We start from the raw sequence: 23983 nt of genomic DNA on the forward strand, positions 1-23983 counted from the left end.
ATGAATATGTAAAAGTTTAATACAAATTCAGTAGGAGTTAAACACAAATGAAAATACCTTATGTCTACAGCACTCTGCCAGAAACATCTGCTAAAGATCCCTGATTTAAACTTAGGCCAATGACATGCCAGGTTACTGCTGCAATCACAAAGTAATGGGGAATGCAGGAGAAAATGGCAAGCTTTGGTGCCTTTCCTACTAACCCTCCAATAAATCTGTGAAAAATACCTCCTTCCTGAGAGGTGTAGCCTTCCCTCCTAACATTCAATTTTAATCTGCAGAAGAAAATCATTTTCCTAGCTCAGAAAAAACAAGCTGTTTTTCTGTCTCCAGGTGAAAGTATTCTCTAAATATGACCCAAATTACCAAGTAATTTTGCTTCAACCAAAACTGAATTCTTCAGCAAATCAAACCTTTGCAATTTGCAGTCATCTTAATGCCACTATGCCATCTAAGGACTGGTTTGCACATATAGATATATACGCTGGACAACACAGTAGCAAATACAATGTGGTTAAAACCTAGTCAGAGTTTTTAGACTCAGGATTTACAGAAAAGCATTCCTGTCACACAGTCCCATACGGCTCTCCGGACTGCCTGGTTTGGCTTGAAGTGAAGCAGCTCCCAGTGCTAGCCAAGGAAATACTATCACTCAAAGACACTGAAATAGCCATGGAAAGAAGACACCATGCAACAACACAGCCCTCCTATAATTGTACTGTAGGAAAAAAGACCTCTCTTCAAAACTGTTAAAGAAAAATCAGAATTGCTCAATAAAATATTTTGTACTACTAATGAGAGAGAAAAACAAACACTAAATCTTTTACAGCTTCAGGAGAGCACGTAATATAACTTAAAAAAAAAAACCCTAAACAATTTCAATCCTCAGACTTTAAACACACTATTCATATGATTTCCTATACAAAATTTAAATCCACCAGTATTTCGACAGTTCCCTAAATTAATCAGCTATACTATTCTAGCAAAGGCTGTTTAAACAATAAAAAAACAGAAAACAAGTGGTGTCAATTAGATACTAGCTGAAAGCACAGATGAGTATTAAAATCTAAAAAGCATCTAGAAGTTAAGACTTTAGAAAAATATTCATATAAAATACCTATGAGTACAATCTTTGAGGAAAAATAATGTGTTAAGCCAAGTACATATGGAAGCATCTAAAATTACAAGCTCTTATTCCAACTCCTGGTTATTCAGTAGCTAATCTGCAGTGGAAGAAGGTAACTAAATACAAATGAATTGTTAAGAAAAACACCCAGTATTTGCTTGAATATTTAACAGCTGGAACAGCTGGACTGGATTACTGAACAATGAAATTCAGTGTGCAGTCAGGTAGCAAGGACAGAAAGCTCCCTGAACAAAGCCATAACAGAAGGAAATAAAATAATATGTATTTATAACAATAATTTTTTTCTTCTTCTTAACCAGCTATTAAATCTCACACTGAATGTCCCATTTCACAAACACAAATGAATCAAATCCATGTTCCTAGAAGCCGGTTTCTTTAAGCCTGCTTTTTAAAGGTGAATGGCTTCTTAATTTCATTTTATAGTGACAAGATAAAATGGGATTTCTTTTTTTTTTTTTAATTATAACTGAATATGTTGGATTCCCAGCGCTGGAAGGATGCTAAAGTTTGTGTGTGCCTCTATTTATTTATTTAAAAATATATGAAATCTCAGGAACTTTTTCAATCACCCCTTATCTACACTGGCTGCCATAGCTGTAAGCGAGAGGCTTATCTTGGATATTGACCCAACACACTTTTATTGAAATGGTGCGAACCTGCTCTGACGCTCTCTGAAATATATGAAAGTGCAGTATAAGCACAGAGACCTGGACCAACTCCCTAGCGATGCAGGACTGCAATATGCAAAGGTGTCTCTGGATGAGGAGTTGTTGGCTCAGCGGTGGGGAGCACGGGGAACAAGGCAAACCATTTTTTATCTTTCTGTTTCTGGTCTCCACAAGCTCATGGATCATCTCCCCATCAGATAACAGCAAGTGAGATCCAATCCACCTAATTTAGACAGACTCTCTTGCATGGGAATATTACACACAAGTATTATCCTTTCACTCTTCCTTAAATGTTAGCTGCCTAATGGCAATTCCATCTGCAAACACTCAAAAGCACCTTTTTCTTTCCAGCGCAGGGAACTTGAGTGCTTATTTTACAATGGCTGCACCACTGGTATCTAAAATACAGGTAAAGTTAGGTGGTATGGACCCCATCTGTTCTCTCCTCTCGGCTTGACTTGGGTTCTCTTCTGACCTGCAGTGCCATTTTTCCCTGAACCTCCTGCTCTTGTGAGATGGCCTGGACGGTCCTTCCACCTCCAACTTCTGCCTCCAGCTGCTACGTTTCCCTGACTCACTGAAACGTTTGCTGCGTCGAGCGGCTCTGCTGGTATTGATATCCTTGCAATGGCCAGGCGCTCCAACACCAGGGCCGTGAGTACAGCGTAAATATCCTGACAGACTGATCACCAATCAATCAATGAGACCAACCAAGTGCAACCCCAAAAAACATTTCTTAGAAGGAGCCAGTGCTTCATCAGGATGACTGAAACCTTGGAAAACACCACAATGAGGAAGACACTGTCGAGTTCAGGCGGCCGATGCCGTGCCAAAAGACCCATCAGAGCTGCTCCAGCTCCTCAGGTGGAATTCCTTTATGTTCAGGCACTGACTTGCCTTGCCAAATATTTCTAATGTGATTTACATACCTCAGAAAAGATCCCGAACTTTGCAAGTTAAGCCAAACCACAAGCCCAGCCAAAGCCTCCACCTGCGCAAAATGTTTATTTTTAGCAGCTGCAGACTTAGGGGAGCCCAGCAACAAATTTGACCTGCAGCTGCTCATCATGCCAACACTGCGTCAACAAATGGCAGGCTGGCAGTGAAAACATTAAACATAGCGCTATCTGATTTATCCAATGCATTCCTAATCAGAAAGGAAACAAACCCTGGCACACGCGGGAGACCCAGATTTGGAGGAGACTCCCGTTCATCCGCTCGAGAAAGATCTGGCTCACACAGCCTTAGCTGCAGCAGTGATTTTCTTGTTGGGCAACCCCATCCGTGCCCATTCTTGGATTAAGTTGCTTGTTTACTATTTTGCAAAGGAAGCAGGTGCTTAACAACAGCTATCTCATTACAAATTTTTCACTGGCGTTCACAGGGGGCAAGAGAAAAATGAAGCAAAACGCTGCAAAAGTGCGTATGCAGCTCATACCCACAGACCTCTCTCTCCTTACTCCAGCTTCGGATGCAATGAAACACCCTGGGTGCACCACTGAGATCCCGTGTCCGAGCAGCACGTGCTGCTGGACAGCTGAGCGAGACCCAAGCTTGCGTGGCCTTCTCCTCCCGCCAACGATGCTGAAGGAGGAGGCAAGGAGCAGGCACGCTGGGGAATTGAGGGGCACGCAGCATCCCTCTCTGCCCTCCTCGGCCATGCAATGGCCTGGGGAGGGACCGGGGAGATCCCCGCTGCGGCAGGGCAAGGCAGGACAGAGGGGACAGTGTTTCTCTGTGGGAATGAAGCAGTGACAAGTGAGGAAGGAAAAGACAGGGAGCAGGAGAGCCTGCGTGCTCGGGTCTGGGGCAAAGGGGTGAGGGGAGACAAGACCCCATGGCTCTGATCCATCCTGTTTCTGTACAGCTGAGACACCCTGAGCCAGCACTAGTCTCACCTTACCTCTGGCCAGAGGTCAGGAGACACAAATTCTCATGGAAGCAAGACCTTGGGTCAAGCCCATCTCACATGCAGGATCTTATAGAATCATAGAATCATTTCGGTTGGAAAAGACCTTCAAGATCATCAAGTCCAACCATTAACCATGCCCCCTAAACCATGCCCTGGAGTACCCTGTCCACTCGCTTTTTGAATACCTCCAGGGATGGTGACTCAACCACTTCCCTGGGCAGCCCATTCCAATGTTTGACAACCCTCTCAGTAAAAAAATTTTTCCTAATATCTAACCTAAATCTCCCTTGCCTCAACTTGAGGCCATTTCCTCTTGTCCTATCTCCAGCCACCTGACAGAAGAGACCAACACCCACCTCACTACAACCCCCTTTCAGGTAGTTGTAGAGAGCGATCAGGTCTCCCCTCAGCCTCCTCTTTTCTAGACTGAACAACCCCAGATCCCTCAGCCACTCCTCATAAGACTTGTGCTCAAGGCCCCTCACCAACTTGGTTGCCCTTCTCTGGACATGATCTAGCAGCTCAATGTCTTTCCTGTAGTGAGGGGCCCAAAACTGAACACAGTACTCAAGGTGCGGCCTCACCAGTGCCGAGTACAGGGGAACAACCGCCTCCCTGTTCCTGCTGGCCACACTGTTCCTGATACAGGCTAGGATGCGATTGGCCTTCTTGGCCACCTGGGCACACTGCTGGCTCATTCAGCCGGCTGTCAACCAGCACGCCCAGGTCTTTCTCTGCCGGGCAGCTTTCCAGCCACTCTTCCCCAAGCCTGTAGCGCTGCATGGGGTTGCCGTGACCGAAGTGCAGGACCCGGCACTTGGCCTTATTAAACTTCATGCGATTGGCCTCAGCCCATCGATCCAGCCTGTCCAGATCCCTCTGTAGAGCCTCCCTACCCTCAAGCAGATCAACCCTGCCTCCCAACTTGGTGTCGTCTGCAAACTTGCTGAGGGTGCACTCAATCCCCTCATCCAAACCTTGCGCTACACCTAACCCAAACGCAGCTGTCCTGACCTAGCTCAAACCCCAGTAAGGTCTGGAAAGCCTCCCATTGATCCCGCGGGCTGAGTCAGCCATTACAGTGCTCCCACCAGCTCAGCTCTCGGAGAGGCTCGGGGACCATCACCTCCCGTTCTCTGAGCAAGAGTGCGACAGAGAGGTGAAATATTTGATTTCAGGTAATGGAGAGGTTGTCAGCTGCTCTCTCTTTTTTTTTTTTTTTTCCAACATCCTTGCCAGATTATTCACAGCTAAATTTAAATGGTGAACAGTTTCACAGGTGAAACAAATACGAGGCCAGGCTGCATGCCACCTCGTTACCTCTGCTGCCTTGGCTAAGTGAGGTTTTTTTAATTCTGCTGTGCTGACTGACGATAAACGTGCAACCCTGGCAGCGTGCAGCTGGCGGGGAGGCACCACCCATGGCACTCGTGTCAGATGCGGGCTTGCCTGAATGCCAAGAGGACTCGCAGTCTGAGGGTTAAATGCCAGCTTTTCTCCTGGCTGAGAAAAACCTCACTGCACAGAGAGCAGGGATGACATGCAACCTCTGCATAACCTGGCCCCTCTGGGCACATACCTTCAATAGACAGCAAAAAAGAAAAAAAAAAAAAAATTAAAGCTCTTTATCTGATAGACAAGTTATTATATACTGAAAGAAGGGAAACATCAGAGACAAAATCCTGAACAGTGCTGACTACCTACAAATCCCATTAAAAAAAGAAAAAAAAAAAAGCCAAGAGAACAATGGAACTCTTCACCCTTAATCCTGGATTTATACATGTGTTATAATTAAAGATAAATTGAATTTCAAAGCCATTTGCAATAAAAGGGTACCTCAAGAAGCAGGGCGATATAGAGATCCATATATAAAACCAGAGCTATATATAAACATCAATTATATTAACATATCTAGTCTGCTTAATGCCAGCAAAACATAACCACCAACAGGTGAATAAATAGCATGTCACACAATACTGACCCAAGTTTTTGTGAATTTGGTAAAGACATGGTACTTCAGAGGAAACATTAGATAGCAAAGGGGGAAAAAAGCATCCATCCTCCAGCTGTTAACTCCAAAAGGAAACAGGGAAGAGCCTTTCCTGGAAAACACGAGAGCTCTTTCAAATCCCCTGTTATGTTTTGTTTTCCAAATACCTGGTGAAGGCGGTTTTGGCCACCACTGTTAGCAGCCTATGAAGCAATCAATAGGTTTTATCATCCTTTCTTTGCAGGATTAGAGAAGGGAGAGGTGGCAGGAAGAGAGGCTCTGGCTGAACACAGGGAAGAGGTTTCCAGGAGAAGGCCAGGCAGGCAGCGGAGCAGGTCACCCGACAGCAGCTGTGCAAACGTGCCTCCTGTTCAGGGCTGAACTGGAAAAAGCTGGGAGCAACCTGGGGTGATCTCGGGGCTGGCCCTGCTGCCAACAGGGTGCCCAACTGGAGCCCTGTCAGGGTCCCATCCCACCCGAGATATGGGGTGATGCCAAGTCCTTTGTGGGGCCAGTGGCCCCAGAGCAGAGCTTGGGATGCCTGGGTTTAGTTTCCAGCTCTGCCACAAATTCCACACATTACCCTGGGCAGGGAAACCTAATCCACATGCTTCCCTTCTCCATTACCTCCGCTCTTCCTGTTTGCCCGTCTCCTCTGATTAGATGTTGAACTCTAAAAGCAGGGGCTGTGTGTTCATATGGTATTTCAAGCAGTGTGGCTTGATAGGATTTGGCACATTCATGTGCAGTGAAATAAATCAATCAATAGTCAGAAGAGTTACGTTACAGCATAGCACAGGCAGAGACATCTACTACAGGGTCTACCTTTAGTTTCTTGATATGTTTCCAAGAACCTTAAGGATAATTTTGCTTAAGTACGTAATGAAAGATTAGGGCTAAATCTGTAAGAAACATGAAAACGAAGTTATGCCACACAATGAATAGTAGTTATTGTCCCACTCCTAGTAAAAGTTTATTATGCACAAAAGCCTTCTGGAGGCATGGGTAGCTATTAAAATGCCTATGCACCTAGTTCTGGTTTCACTGCTACACAAAGCAGCGTGCTCGGGAATCCCCCTGCAAGACTGCAAAAATAAATGTCAGTTGTTTACTGCAAAAAAAGAAATGGGAAACGTAGGAATTCATTTATGCACTGAAACAACTGCTCCCATTTGCTTCAGTGGAGCTACTGTACAGTGAGAATGAACTGTGCCTGCTGCCTTTTTCGGCTGTCAGTGGCTCATCAACACCACACTGCCTTACCCAACTGCCTGCTGCTAGGCCCTATCCTTGGGTTCTTCTAAATAACCGTGGGCATCATTTCAGCATGAACCCTCCACCGCCCCATCAGCAGGGGACACCGGCATGGCAGGAAACCTGCTGCAATTGACAGAGAAAAATGTTCCAGCACTAAACAGCAAAGCCATAGACTCTCTTAAACTAGCCGTTACAGCGTCTATATTTTAATTTTAATGGCGAATCTTATGGAACAGACATGTTGGAAGAGCAATAAATAATAAGTTATTGTACTTGATCTTTCATTTCTGAATAGTTAAGGAGATTAATGTACTCGTCTGCATTACTACTCTGAGCTATTCTGAAATGAAACCCCAGGCAGAGTACCTTCTCCACTACTGTTGACATACCAAACTGGGGGCATGCTTTGCCACATGCCTCCGCAATACATGCCGCAGCTTCTTGTTTGGATAGTCTTCTCTAAATAAAAGGTAGATCAATAAATTAATTTAATTAGCACATCAGAATAGTCATTATTGGTTCTTACACATAATAGGGGAAATCAAACAACTTCAAAAGAGATTTGCTCAATTAACATGAGTCTTTATAATGGCATTGGAATAAGACCATATCACAGATCTAAATACCCTAGACTGCAATTTCTCTCCAGATCTTATTGGCATGCTCCTGACAGCCATACTATCATTAGAGGGATCTGTCTGCCCTTCCATGATATCCCTAATCCCCTGTTTTGAATACTTAATAACTACAGTGACTAGAAATCTGTGCACTGTACTTCAGAGAGAATTCCCCTAACAAGGATGGAGCGGCCGTATCGCTGCAGCCTATCATAGTTCCTGTTCCCACTCAAACTTCTCAGCATCTTCCTGTGGAAACGTCAGGAGACCTGGCTTTGTCATAGAGAGATCCGGCTTTGTCATGGAGTTATCCGTAGCTGCAGACTCTGAAACGCAGTTCATTAGCACAGAGCAAACGTAATGCTGGGTTTTGCACCTCCCCTTTGTGCCTACTGCTGAACCAGCAGCCCCGCTTGGCCCCATGGTACACATATGTACAGTATGGAGAACAACTATCAAATTAAGGAAATTCAGCACAAAAGATTAACCTCTTCAGTATACTTTAAAAAAAACCCCAAACCTCTAATAGAATATTTTACAAGAGAAAAATCAACAAAGTTGTTCTTCAGAGCAGTCACCTCCACTGGGTCTCAAACCAAACCCCAGAAAAAAAATTTCAAGAAAACCATAAACCAGAGTTTTACTTCTGGCAAAAACACTGAGATTCTCCTTTAAAAGACAAGCAAAATTACCTACACATGACCAAGATGCTGCAAGCCTTTCTCATTAGTATACTAGCTGAAAAACAGTCAATAAAAAATTCTCACATCTTCGATTTGTCTTGTCTTTTTTGAGAAAGAAAACCTTTCTGGCAAAAAGGAGGAAAAAACCCCCAACAACAGCATTTTCCCAGGCTTGCAACAAAGTACGATTTTAAAATTGCTGGGGGGGGGGGGGGCGGAAGGCTTTATTGGAGTTTTCAACACCCATGACCTCATCCATAAGCAAAGGCAGAAGTCTGCAACGACAGCAATTCTGTGCAACACACTGGTTCTTCTTTTAATATACAAATCAAATGTCTAATGCCAGTGCTCACTAAGGGTTGTGTTCAGCAAAAAAACAGGCAGCTCTTCTAGCTGTTACTTTTCAACATACATGGATATCCATGAAAAAAAATGGTGTAACTGTAAGAGAAAAACAACAGGCATCCTTCATCTTAACTTACTGTTAATTAAGCTGCTCATATAATTTATTTCTTGGTAATTTTACAAAGAACCTAAGCAACCGTGAACTCGGTTCAATATGAAAAAAACCTCTTTCTTTGAAGGCTTCTGTGAAATTCTACCGCACGTGCACAGGAAAAATAACCTTGTCAGTACAAAATGCCTTAAAGGAATCTCCCATCAAAACCCCAGCGAGGATGTAGACTGTTGACTGAAAAGAAGAGATCAGTGCAGTCTCTGGAGACAGTATCAAAGGTAGAGACTCTAAGCAACAGCAGATTTAGCAGATCTCTCACTTCCATCTCTTCACTCCAGGACGCCAGCCATCTCAAGAGACTAGCTCACATCAAACAGAAGGAACGACCGGCGACAGGCTTGAAATTAAGCTTACATGATTTCACAAAAGACCAGGGTGTTTTTGAGAGATAAATACACAGCTGAATTTTGAACAAGGAGCACACTGAACGCTGACGGCATCCTGCTCGTCTCCATCAGCAGCTTCGACAGGAGCAACGGCAGAGCTCCACGCACGCGGCGCTGAGGATGCTCACTGGCACCGACTGACTCCTGCTTACACAAACACCCTCGCTTCTTATTTCTCCAGGTAAACATGCAAACCAAGAGGGTTTGACATCATTTATATAAAGAATGAGGAAAATACAAATTCAAGAGACATTGCTGAGAAAGAGCTGGATGGCTGGACAGAAAGCACTACGGAGTTTGGGGCAGCAAAGGAAGAGACGCCAAGAGATCACACGAATGCTAAAATAGGGAGCTGCAGTTGCTTCTGAACACGGACCATGCCGTAACAGCAACTCAGACCTCATGGGGGATGTAGATTCTTGAAGAGTATCTCTGACTTCTAAAAAGCAGTCTACACACCATCATTTGGCAGACATTAAAATCTTTACATTACAAATTACTGGTTTTAAACACTTAGCGTACAGCTTGTTTTAAGGCAAAACCTGCTCTCACAATGCAGAGGTGCTGTGCTCCAGTAATTGAAAATTTGTTGTTTGGGGTTTTTTTTCTGTAGGACTAGTAGCATTGTCCTAGCTCTAGGTCACAACCAGCAATACATATTTTCTAAGATAAAAGATGCTAGTGTTCCTCTTCCATGATTGCATGATGCACACTGATTAAACATTTGTTCTCTAAAACTGGAAATGTTATTTTGCATCAGGAAATCATAGAGGTTTTGATTTGTTTTGGCTTTCATTTGCAGTTTGCCTCTCTGAAAAATGATACAGGAAGAACCAAAATGTACTGTACTTAACACTGTACATGAAGATAAGGTCTATCAAAAAACTCTTCACTTGCGATGGATAACCTCACACAGCAGGAACAAATACATAAATAGCAATACTCTGAAACTGCCTCCTATTCACATATTTAAATCCCTGTAACTTAGACATATTTATACTGTCTGGAATAGCACGGAATGAAAATGGCAACAGATGCCACCCCAACCCCACTGGGAAATTCTGGGTCAGATGCTGGACAAGCGTCCTGTGTCACTGGGCAGTACTTGGCAATGCCTCCTCCCATGTAGGGGTGCTACCTTATTGATGGGGGGTGGAGCAAGAAAAGAAAAAGAAAGGAAAAAAAGAAAGAAAAAACAGAGAAAGAGAAAGTCTATTCCTTCACAAGACTGTAAATCTCAGCATTGCTGGCAGAACCTTATGAAGCTCCCAACTTCTCTCCCAGTGAGAAACCCTGCACAAGCAGGAATGCCTTCCAAACACAACGTGAATGGCAATGTTTTTTAAATATAAGCCTCTCTATGCCTCAGTTCCCCAGCTCTAACATGGAGACAATTATAGCCCTCACCACACTGAAGTCTTCCAAAAATAAAAACATATGTATTTGAGGCTACCAGACAAGATACACTACTGCTGATTGTCCCAAAAAGATCTCAAGAAAATAAGTATTATCTCAGAGAAAGGTTTCAGTAACATGCAATAGATACTCTTGATCTATGACACAGTGAGTTAACTCGTAATTATTCACTGTACTCAGAAGTATTTTTTATCACTCCTTTGATTCCTGGCTTTTCAAATATGCCTCTCTTTCTGAATTGTTTCCTCCAGGCAAAAATACTCCCCAGGTAAAGTAAAAACATGACATCAAATAGAAACCAAAATAGCAGGGAATGCTGGTGTACAGCATAGTTATTGTGCTGGATGTAATAGCCTGATCAAGAGCTGCACAAAAATCCTGTGATAATACAAATATAAAATTGTAGCACAGACAAAGATACATGGTGAGGCATGATATAAATGAATGCCTACTACTGAGTTACATCAAGGCTAAATTTTCCCCTGGAGTCCATGATTGATTAATTCCTGTAACTTTGGTACCTGAAAGACAGGAGATTTTTCTTGGTAGTAAAGAGCCTTATAAGATATACTTAAACGGATTATGTTGATACCTTTCATGATGTAACCCTAATGATAATTTAATTGAAAAAGTGCTTTAAGCCATAATAGCAGAGATGACAGGATTTCCTTTTTTCACTTTGACAATTATGGGCCAGTTCAGAACTGCTCTCAAAATAAGGAGGAGGACAAATTCCCGATCAACTTAGAAGAATGTGTCAAATTCTGCATTAGTTTTCTTCAAGCTAAATACAGAAATGCACTGGCATCAAAGCCCACAGATTTTCTCATCTCTATTCCCAGATCTTTCGTCTTCTATCATGGAAAACACTCTACATTTATCTATGTGCAAGTGTGCTTATTACTATATCACCCTACACATGTTATTTTTGCTATCTGCTCCTCAGAGTGAATAGCTCCCCAGTGATTGAGAAGCCAGTGGGCAAGGCTACATGACTTTTACCTGTTGTTCTCTATACTTCCTCCAATCTTGTATCTTTTAGCATTTCAGATACATTTTTTGAGATGCCATCGGGTTTGTAAGATTGAGAACATCGTGCCACTAACGAACGTATGGATCGTTATCAGCATGTATATACTTCACAGACATACTGCTACTAGAGACAGAGTGAAATGGCAATTTTTTTTTTTTTTTTTTATAATTTTCCTTTCCATAGCTGTCCTGCTAATTTATATACTTTTCATAGCCAGCCTGCAAGGTGTGCATGAACCAGGACACGTGCTAAAACAGCCTCCACAGGGACAGTGCTGTCGGGAGGGTGCGGCAGGACATGATAGGAGTTTGTCCATGATTTCATCCTGTTTCCCAGGCTTGGGGGGGAAGTTGCAGCCAGCTGAAAAAGCTGATTTTCTGCCAATATTTTAAGAGGGCAAGCAGGATGAGCTACGTATTTATAGATCAGCTAACCTGGTATTGATTTCAGGCAAAATAACATAAAAGCTGTTACAAATGCAATCAGTAAAGAATTAAGGGATGGTAGCATAACTAATGGAAATCAACACAGTATTATGGAAAAGAAGTCTTATCGCATAAGCTTGGTATCATTGCAAGTATGGTTGGCAACACTATTGGGGAAATAATACACTTAGACTACTGTCAGGCATTTGAATTAGTTTTACATGACGTTCCAATTAAAAATTATCAGTGAACATAATCAATGGAGAAGAAAATAGATTAAAAGCTGGCTGATCTATCCCAAAAAGTAATTGCAGATGGGAAACTATCAGCAATTACCAACGTTTCTAAGGCAATTTTATATGGATTTGGCCTCAATCCAATGTTGCTCAAACTCTGTCAGTAACTGGAGGATTAAGTTAAGTAATACTAATAATATCACTGACAAAGGTTTCTGAAAGAACAGTACTAGGTAAGTAAACACCAGACCAGATCAATTCTGGAGAGTAAACCACAGTAATTGATAAAGTAGGCTCAACCTCAAATAACCAGCCTCCCCGTACCATCTCATTACAAGTTCACACGTGTACAAGTAAAAAAAATATAGGTCACCCACAAAGGACACAGGATGGACTTGAAAAGCTGTGACTTAAAGGAATTTACGGTCACTGTGGCTGACCAGTTCAACATACAATTACCACACAATCCAGTCGCAGAGAAGACCACCTTTCACGTACAGAAGCTGGAGTAGAAACTTGATACTTGTGACTGTAAATAATGCTAGTGAAGCATTTATTGCACGCTAAAACTTCCAGCACCCACTTTTTCAAAAGGAGGTTGACCAGTCGGAAACGACTCCGAAAAGAGAGAACACAATGGTCTGTGCCCTGGGTACTCTGTCATATTCTGAAAACAAAAACAAACAAACAAACAAAAGAAAACAAACAAACAAACAAACATATGCAACCAATCAACCAAAAAAACCTGAGACCTGAGTCTAGGTCTCAGTTTGTTGAGGAGGAGAAATTTTAAACACCTCACATCATCTGGAGGAAGAATCCCAGATGTGTGCAGCAATGAAAGCTCAAGTGGATGAACTCACCAATGAAGGAAAAGGAAACACATACAGATAAATTGTACTTCTCACCCCTTCTTGTCTAATATCAGTCTTTTTATCCAACCACTCTCTGTGGCCCAGAACCTGAAGAATGGAAGGAGTGAAGAGGAGGAGGCAGCAGCACTGGGAAGTACAAAGCAACATGCACTAAGATATGATGCAGCTAACCAAGCGTAAGTGCTGATGCTACAAACAGCAGGGCATTGACGGCATCCCTCCGATAAGCAGGAAAGCTTTCTTTCCCAGCTATTCAACAATCCTCTGCCTAAGGCATCAACATACTCTTCAGCCACAGAATTCAATCCCTATCTATAATGAAGACAAAAACTATGTATGTGCGTGCACTGACTGGTGAGGAAGCTCAGAGCAGTTTCTACCCTCAACTTTCTTTTCCAGAAAATTTATTTGTACCGTTGAGCAATACTTTTGATGAAAACCCTCTAATTTATTTTGCCTTCCAAGGCAGAGATGCCAGCACTCCCTAGGCAGGAAGGATCCAGCGATTCAGAGGACTTATCACCTAGCCACAGCCACCAGCCAGGTTTTGGTCACCCAGTGGGTTCTTCACACCTGATTCAACCACAAGGACCTTGACCTTGGCCACCTTTGACTATGTTGCTCCAAACCCATGACTGACCAACTACTACCCTCAACTGTCACAGCAGTAGCGCTTCTCCCTTCATTTCACAAGGATTCTGTGAAACAAAATACATAGCAAAAATAATACAAAGTATTATTTAGTCCCTCAACAACTAGATAGCTCCAAAGGATATCCAAAAGGATAGATATCCTTTTCAGCCTATCACCTAAACATTTAATGGGTACCATTGACTTGCTCAGATAATTATTCAATCTTTCCTTGTGGTCCCTTGCACGTGCTCCACATCTGTTTTTGTGAGGCAAGGAAGGAAAGGATGAGTTAAGCCCAAGAGAGTCACAACTGGCATTACAAAGCCGTAACATGAAAGGGCCCACCCCCATTTCAGCTTTTCAAACAGTCCTGCATTCCTAAAGAAGTGAGCATCAACGAGTGTTCTGTTCATTTTATGCACCCAGAATGTCTTCTTATTGCATGAATTTAACAGCAAATACTTGCATTCTTGGGCCTTTTCATTTACTGGCCTTTCATGCACTTCTCCTGTATTTTCTCATTTTCATTGCTGCACATCCCCTTTGTAGATATGCAGCACTCTCCCGCAGATATGGAAAAGCAAGTTACTTCATCTCTAACATACTGCTGATCTGCTTATCACCCATGCTTCTGACAGTGGAATCATGGAGGCACAGAAAATCAGCATGAAGACTAACATATTAAGGGATGAAAGAGAAGCATTTAGAAAAACTTACACAAGAAAAGGGGCCAGAAAAAGACAAGGTTAGATCTAGACGTGATGTGAACAGAATGAATACGCCCACAAGGCATCCGAGGATGCAAGCAGTAGGTGGTTTTTAAAGCTCTCGTCTTCATTCCCAACAAAACAGAGATGGCAGCTGGAGAACGCAGAAAGCCTACAGATAACCACACCACCGTTAACTTCGCTTTTAACATGTCCCACCACCATAGTCTGGAATTCAGCTTGCAGATCTACTGGCCTTTTGCCACTGAACAAAAATGTCCCACCCTCCTCCTTCCTGAGCTCATGGCTGCAAGATCGCATCCTTTCACGCCAGCCTTGGTGTTCATCTGACCTGGACCATTGATATGGCAATTTAGGCATCTAAACTGGCAGAAAACGTTTCACTTCTAATCTTTCTTCTATCTGGCAGCCTAGCTTTCCACCGGTTTGGCTCTCTGAACTGGCTCCCCAAGGACGAGAGGGGCACCAAAGGAAGGGAGGCAGCAGCCACTGTGATGTACGGGGCTGGAGCAGCACCAGCGCTCCCGGCAGCCACCAGCCTGGCCACAAGGAGAGCCACCGCACGAAACCTCGCCCTTGCTTAGCATGAAACCCTGTTTTCTAACAGTATCACATTCATTACCTTACAGAGATCTTCTGAATGAGGATACGCTACATTTTTGAGTGATCAGTCAAACCCAAACAATCAATTACATCTTTTGTCAAAACTGTTTACTCTTTCACACTGTGCTGGAGTCATTAAAAACGAACACCGAGCAGGACTGGTTATTTATCCTCTTCCTCTTGCCCTGAAAGGGAATTAATCTTAAACTTTCTGTTTAATGATCTCAATAAAGTCTCACTGCAAATGACAGCAGGCTGCACTGACAAATATTTAAAAACAGAAGGGCCTCTGAACGACAGAGTTAGCAACACACAACTGTTCCTCAACACGCATGTCAAGTGACACCAAACCTCTGTGGAAGGCAAGGTTAAAAATGTGCTGCCCACCACTGCAGCGCTACAGAAAACATGTTGCAATTAGAAACCTCTAGAGATTTATTCAAGCTGAGGGGAAAAAAAAAAAAAAATGAAAGGAACGGATTCAAAGGCAATTCTTAAAACTGCTGGCCAACCCACTTAACATTCTCTCAGCGTCTTCCCAGAAAATGCAATCCTTCTGTCAAAGAAAGGTAATTAACGAACCTGCCCTACCCACCCATCGCCCCTCTCCGGAAGCCGGCCAGCAGCACGCTCCAGCCCGCACAGCGAGGTGGGCGACCGCACTGTAGCCCCGCACGGCCGTTAGGCAAAGCCATGTACTGCCCCGTGCAATCGTCTACAGCACCCTCATGGCAAGGAATGACACTACAGCTGAGGGGACGCAATTTATTAAAACATGTGGTCCAGGGTGGGACAAGCACATCCCTTGGCTTGGCTTGGCCACGGTCCTCAGGGAATCTCTCCCTCTCACTACCCTGTGCCATGCTGACCTTTCCATGTGCACCAAAACTAGCAAACAGGTTTTGCCAGAGCGGAATCAACCAGGACGTTTTGAACTCTGTTCAGGGTGATTTTTACCAAAATGCAAGAGGGGGATGGGGCTTAAGCATTCAGAGAGGCCTCTATGTGTAGCAACCCCCCCCGATATTTAGTAGACCTTAATCTGTGCTGCTTGCCTATCTGGGATGTTTCTTTCCTTCCCTTTCCCTCCGGAGGAAAAAGAGAGTCTGCTTTTACGTACTTTAAGAATTTTTAAATCCCATTTTAAAACCGATGCAATTTTTATCATTATTTTCCCTTCATTTCCACCGCTCCCCTCCATGGATCTCCTTCCACCTGAGCAAAGCTGACAGTTCCCCACAGCAGCAAGCAGTGTTGACGGCCATCATCTCATTCATATGCACACTCAGAGCACTATAAATCTGCTCAAATATCATCCCTCCCCCGGGGCAATGTTTTTTTCCCCAGAACATCTACATTGCTAGCTGCAGAAATTTCTCCTTCTAATTAACTTACAGGTTCCAAATACCACCAGCTGGAACTGCAGCGCACAGCCCAGGCACTGAATGCAGGGGAACCCAGCAGAAGGACAAGGGTCTTAGCTATTGTTTCTTTGCTTTGGTGCTTTTTTTTTGTCTTTCCCTTTCATTTAACAGCCAGCAAGTTGAAAAATACCAGACTCTTTATCAACACATGAATGGACAGCGAATAATCCATGAATGGAACGAATTGAAACTATCCACACAACTCTTAACTGATATTTTTGTTGGCCATGTCGCATCGTATTATATTTCTGATGTGTCATGTTTGTGCCTGAGTCATGGTGCAACCTGATGGAAGAACAAAGCACGACGCAATGCAACAGGACGTACCGGTAAGGTCAAAAAACCCATACGACTACTTGATTGATGGCCCACCACTAATTTGGATTTAGTTAATTTCTTCTAAAAGACAAGAACAAAGTTCAGAGAAGGATAAAGTGCATACGCAGAGTTTAACAATCTATTGACACAATAACCTGCCATATGTGACTATGCAATAAGCTGAGGGAATTTGCCAGAAACACTTCACCTTGCGAACAATATTTAAAGCAATGCTTAATTCATTCCACGCTCTGTATACACAGAGAAGGGCAGTGTTTCTCTAACAAGAAGGCTCCAAGGCATGAGCTGAGCAGTCCTAAGGTGAAAAAAACCCTAAGCAGCAGCCAAATCACAAAATTAAGGTTATCTTCTTTTTAATTTTTGTTGATGAAAACTATTTACTATTGGGGCTGAGTTCAGGCAGGATGGGAAAGAGAACCTGATTTCAAAGTAGTGTCAAACAACAGCAGGGAAATGAAGTGGCGGTTTTAACCCTAAAACTTCAAAAACTGTAAAGATCAACTCACTAAATGATCTCTGCCTTTAATCTGTTTTGTCAATGGATAGTTTTGGGGTTTATTGGATTTTATTCAATGCAGACAACAAGGCCAGTCTTCCTTTTAATTTAAAACCAAAGGCAATTATCAGACAGCCATGGTGCTGTCACTGGGAAGAGTCACCAGGCTTCACTCTCCTGCCCGACGTACAGGCGAAGGCTTGCCCCTTCAGCTGCTTCTGCATTAGCACAAAGGAGCCATGCTGTGCCGGCAGCCTCGCCATCCTCCTGCAGAGCAAGCTGGGACCTCTGGGAGCCTAAACCAGTTTCGAGCAGGAACTTTAAAAGAGCAGGCTTGTATTCCTTACAGAAGTAAGGCAGACCCTAACGTTGAAGACGGTGTGATTTGTGATGATGATCTTAACCCAGCACCACTTCAAGAAATAAATTACTTACTGTCTTCTAAGGCCATTCATACTTTGCCCAAATAAGGCTTCAAGAAAGTTACAACTGAAGTTCTTTTGGCTTGGGGTACTACTTCTGCTGCCTAAATAAGCCCATAGAGCACTTAACCAGTAAAAGAAGAACGACACCAGCAGTGTGCTCCTCGTGTTATACCAATATGTGCATGCTTTGGATCAGGACAGCAAAAACAGTGCAAATGAATGAAACAAGCTATAGCAGTAAAAAAAAATCTCCATTTTGCTGCAGTAACAGAGGGCTCAGTAGATGCTCTTGCAAATACAGTCATGTTGTCATACTTCTTTACCTTACTGACACAGATACGCAGGCAGAAGCAGTTGGTAAAGACCCTACAGGAGCCTTACGGGAAAAAAAGAGTGACTGACAAATCCCAAGAGGGCCACAATCACGCTGCTCAGTCCAGTTATATGGTAATACAAGAGAACAAGAAGCAAAGCAAAGGGAGACCAAATTTTGCTCAACCTACTCAAGAACCGTCCCTTGGTTTTGCTGAGGTTTTTCTGTGACTGGGAAGATTTTTTAAAAAAAACAGCTTGCGTGCAGCACTTCAGCATCAAAAATACGCAACGCAGATTCAAAAGCACACTGAAGTTCAGACTCCCTTTAAGTTTCCTTGTCTTGTACCTGTAAACAGGATGCATCAAAAAATCACTCTAGAAAACATTGGCCATGTATAAAACCGCACCTCAAAAATGTCTATTTTATAGCTAATATTCCCTCCAATCCTACTATGGATGTGTCCTATGGAGTAGCGCAGTCCTATTATATTACACGGACCACTGACAACTACGTTTCTCCATCTGGCAGTCCCTGGAACCTATGCAATCCCATGGTGAGCACCTCACAGTATCACCACTGTGATTCAAAAGTGTAAGCAAAGTCATCTGATTGCCTTGCCCCCTGAAGTAAATCTTGCCTTCAAGACAACTCCTGTGGGAAGGATTGTTTTGCTATAGGATTTGCAGACCAAAAGAAAATCAATGGGTTGATACAGGAAGTGGAGGGGTTTAATTTCTGTGAGACAGTGCTTTTTAAACATAATTATCTTAGTGTATGGGACTAAAACAGGAAGATGTATCAGGGTGACACTAGAAAAATCCTTAAAATTGAAAATTTTGGCACCAAGTTTTCATAAACCCTTTCCCCATCCCCAAGAATTATATAACAGGCACTCGGGCAGGAGATTTATGGCTTCCTATTCAAGCCCCACAGCCATCAATCTAAAGAATCAATTCGTGGTCCTTCCAAACAGAAATGCAACCAAAGACAGACCAAATACACCTCTTTGAAAATACAATCGCAAAGTCCAAGCGTACAGAAGGTACCCCCATCATTAACATAGTTTTGAAATTGGGAAGCTGCATCAATCTTTAGCAACATATTTTGCCTTCACTGATGCTGTTCTGTAACAACACAAGGACTGCGAGGCGATTTTCTTAGTGAGTAGCACCATACTTGGAGTAATACATTACTAGTGGGACTCCCCTGATGATGTATTACACTAATGCATCATTAGGATGATGTTTCACACTGATGATATATTGCAATGCAACATAATGAGAGCAATAGCTCACTGGGTGCATAATCCTGCCAGGAGCTGTGCGCCTGCAGCTCTCTGACTTCATTTGCAGTTCAGGGTGTCCAAGGCTTAGATGGATTAGATCCTCAGATACACACAGCTTAAAGGATGGCAAGAGTCAGAGAAATGCCAACATACAGGTGGGTACAGTTAATTACAGGATACAATGTACAGTATGCTAATATCAAGATGCACTTTGGCATCAGGTTTTTACACCTGTGCAAAACATCTTCAAACTAAGAAGCTGCTGTAGGCAGAGCTGCCGAAGCTCCTTATTCTTATGCTTGCCTGCAGCAACCAACGTAGCAGACTCTGGTTGCTTTTAGCTTTGATAAAAATACGTAGCTTAAATTTTCCATGCCAGATGTCTGTTGGAAGAAGGGGGAAGGTTGGGGAAAGGGTGGTTGATTGTTTTTAATCACTAACTTCAGTGAAATCAGTTCTGTTCAGCTGTTTCTATGACCCAGACTAAGAAAAAAATAGGTAGTTTTGCCAACATTGGAAGATTCTAGTGACCTTTTTTCTGACCTTTTTTTTAACAAACAGAGCTATTTGATCTGTATGAAATTTTAAAAAGACCTTTACACTATGATCAGTGTCACTGACAAGAAGGCAACATTTTAAGATTTGTGAACTCTTCACCGTGAAACCATATACAATGTCCAAAAAGAGGGCAAACTGATATATAAACAAGGAAGGAACAAGCCAGTTTGAATAATAAAGGAACTTCTCCTCCAGTCTCTCACAAAAACATTAACATTTACAATTGAACCACAACTTCATTACTTATTTATTTTTTCGCTTAAATACCTTCAGGGTTCTTGACTAAGTCTAAATGTGCACACACAAAAATATAACACAGATCCTACATGCAATTTCCAGCTTTATGGATTTATTCAGTTCTGAAAAACATAACAATATTTTAGACAACCACCTAACGTGCTTTGCATGTTCATCTTCCAGGTTCTCCAAAATAACAGTTGCCCACAATGGAAGGACTCTTCTCCAGGGAACATCAGCTTCTGTGGTCACACATTCAAAAAAACTTGGCTTTCATACCTTTCTCCTGACGACTGTAATTGAGAAACCACAGGGTATCGAATGAATCAGAAAAGAGTACAGCCATCTCAACTAGCTAAATGATGAGTTAGTATCTTTTTTTTTTTTTTTCTCTCCACGTGTAGCCTTTCAGATTGCCTGAGCTGTAGTGCTCTGCCTTGTAGATTCTATCTCCAGCCAGTATAGCAAACAGGTTAGGAATACAGAGGAAAGAGCTGATCTTTCCAAGATCTGCCTCTGCACCAGAGAAAGAAAGAAAAAAAAAGACACAGTTTTAGGAGACCACTTCTGATCAGCCCCCCAAGCACATCCTGGGATAAATTAATTTCTAAGAAGATTATGCCAGTTGAGCATCATGCTGATCTAGAGAGTAGCCTGAATCCACCCATCAGGGCAGCGTGTGTTTGCCAGGCAGGGCTGTTCCTTCCCCATTGCCCAGGGAGAGAACAAGGACCACAGCAGAGAGAAGATGGGGCCAGCACAAACCCCACCTCGTGGCTTGTGGTATACAGCTATGCTGTCCCCAGGCCTGGGGATGGCAATGAAAATTCACTCCTTAAACACGTTGCAAGAAAAAAAAAAAAGAAAAAAAAAAAGAAAAAAACCAGAATGGCTTCATGCATTTCCTCCACCAGGCGCCCATGTAAGGGCCAACCGCGTCCTGGCCATAAATTCTCTGGCACAGGAGCATTATACCAAGGGAAAGGAATGCCTTTCCATCTGTGTATTTCCCCTCAGGCGCTCACTTGATAATGAAACCAGTTAAGGTCTTTGGGTTCACAACGTTATTATAGTCGGATAATATTTTGTTTGCAGCCAAGCCTAAAGAACTCCTAAGCAGCACATTACAGGCACCATACACCTGTTAAGTCATGGCGTTTCTTCTCTAAGTGGACAAATCTGTTTTAGCCATCTCCAGAGATCTTCCACTCGCAGTTAATTACGAAGCGCTGACTGTACTCATTTCCTGATCTTAGAGGGAATCTATAACAAATGTATGCCACAGGTGAAGCCCATTCCCTCTGTCCCTCAGAAACACCAGCAATCCTTCTAGCAGCCCCTGCTGCCCTCCTTCACCCCTTTCCCCACATCCCAGACCGTCTGCTCCAACACAAACACTGCACAGAAAATAACAACCTCTTATTAGGAAAGAAACTGCATGGGCTGACTGAGCCTAACATTTTAGAAAATAATTTATTACAAATGTACCTCTTGAACACAAAAACATCGGCACAGGGGGCCAGTCCAAGGTCATTCTGCAGAGACCTACAGTGAACACTGAGATGGACAGTCCCAGTTCTGGCTGTTTTGCAGTCAATGATGCCCATGTAGAGAGCCACACAGCATGGCAGCAGGATTTTATTCACCCCCTGCATAGGCATACATGACTACAGAGATGATCACGTGTTTCCCAACAATTTGGGGAGCAATTTTGTTTAAAGTGATTAACAGGCTCACAAAGAAATTTGCCCCTTGTTGGATTTGAAACTCATTGGAGCCACTTTCACCCTATGATACATATTCTAGTACACAGTTTTGAGCCAAAGTATCATTGTGCCTTGTGCAGTACAAAATATTCTGAAATCAGGTCATGCAAGATAAGCATTCTGGGGAAAAAAGGTAAGAGAAAAGTAGTCCATCCTAAGAAAAAGTGATACTTCGTTGTGACAGCGGCCTTTCTTCATGCTCCTCCTAGCAGGCTGATGTCTGATCCCAGGCACAAATCCATGGAAATAAGTCTCCCTGACCTCAGAGACATACATTAGGTCAATGGTTCCCAACTTTCCGGACCAATAGACAATTGACAACGATCAACATTTTTCTCAAATCGTCACACACGCTTACCATCACCCTTGTGATTGGAAACTCGATAAAGGTGATGTGACTCAGCAGCGTGGCTCCAACGCCTTCTCCATTACTTTTGTGGGATGATCAGTGCTCGGCAGACGCAGGTGAAAAGACCCCCTCAGCTGGTGTCATCTCTGAGAAACTTAGAAATTGAACTTGTTCACTGGCTCCCACATTTTTACAAGTTGTTTTACACCAAATCCCAGGAGCCAGCTGCCTCCTGTGTCACCATCCAGGCATAAGCCCCCTCCCAAACCACGCTCTCCCCTTTTCTTGGCTGCCAAGAACCAGCCTAATCTTCCTAAAAAGGTCCCCCTCACACCAAAGACAACATCTCACTGAAGATGCCACCCTTCCACTTTGAGGATAAATACAAAGCAATTCTTCCAGTAAGGAAAAAGGGAGCAGAAACATTTTCTGTAATTATACACATGGGATAAACGCACAGAAGCACACAAACACCACAGAAATCAATTAAATAAAACCAGACACAAGCAGACAACTTGCAGGGGCAAGAAAGTAAAGAAAAAGATTAAAGGGAGAGCTCCTGGGTGATGGGCAGGTGGACTGCGACTCGAAGCTACAGGTAAGGAAAGGGACTTTGGGTGCTGGATTCCTTTTGTGATTCTACATTACTGAATAGTTCTTTGCCAGCCTCAAACAACAGATCTGACCCCCAAACTAAATTTTTCCTCCAACGAGAAGAAACCTGCTGCACCTCAAAATGTACCCAGTGCATCAGATGAGAAAGGAGAGGCATCAGCTCCAGAGAGCCCTTGCAGCAGTAGGGCCTCAGGAGAGCAGCCTTAACAATTTTGTTTAGACCTTCTGCAACACTGCCCCCCGCCCCCCGCCAAAAGACAAAGTTTACCAAACAGGGGCACACATTTCTTATCACTTCATTGCTTTCTTACTGGGACTATAACTGTGGAGTCTTCTGGGCAGCCAAAGAAGTTGCATGGGCTCAGAACTGACTAAAAAAATGGATTACCAAGCAACATGTAGGGAGAAAAAAAATGCACATATCCCACACTGTTTTTTAGTGGTAATGCTCTTCCTATGTACACTTCATTATGTTTTTAAATTCTGGGATATCCAGTGTATAATATTACACACACTGTTAGAAACCCACCAGCACACATGCAGAGCGCTTCACAATAGTGACAACGGTTTGGCAGAAACCCCATTTAAACTGCCCACATTAGCAACTTTCCATATACTTGCACTAGCGATGGACTGCCTCAGTTAGGCTTTACCTTGCTTATGGAACTCTCCAGCTTCATCTTGGATGACAAGGTAAAAATTCTTTGGTTATTGAAAAAAGTGAAATGGGGAGTATTTCCAATACAATACTTTGGTACATGTCAAGTTGAATAAAACTGAGCATTTTTTTGTGACTTGTGCTATATGTTTTAATTCACCTTCCCAAATAATTTACAGCAATGATTCACATTTTTTACTACAAGTAAATACAATTACCTATTCTTAAAAATCAAAGATATTGCAATATGTTTTCATCGAGTTTGTGCGAGTAACTACATATTAAAATGGCAAACATCCTTTCCAATAACATCCTGGCAGAGTTTGCTTCTTCTGCAAGTAATAAAAGTGGCGGAGAGCAAGCCGTGCTCCAAGATGTTTGGCTGCGGC

At 42.9% G+C, this 23983-nt stretch overlaps 1 protein-coding gene across 2 annotated transcripts in view; it reads right to left on the reverse strand.

Moving 5' to 3' along the window:
- RARB (retinoic acid receptor beta) overlaps positions 1-23983 on the reverse strand; it is a 335127-nt gene that overhangs the window by 163427 nt on the left and 147717 nt on the right. The gene's annotated exons all lie outside the window — the stretch shown is intronic.

Source organism: Harpia harpyja, chromosome 1 (genome assembly GCF_026419915.1).
Source record: "Harpia harpyja isolate bHarHar1 chromosome 1, bHarHar1 primary haplotype, whole genome shotgun sequence".
Lineage (NCBI taxonomy): Eukaryota > Metazoa > Chordata > Aves > Accipitriformes > Accipitridae > Harpia > Harpia harpyja.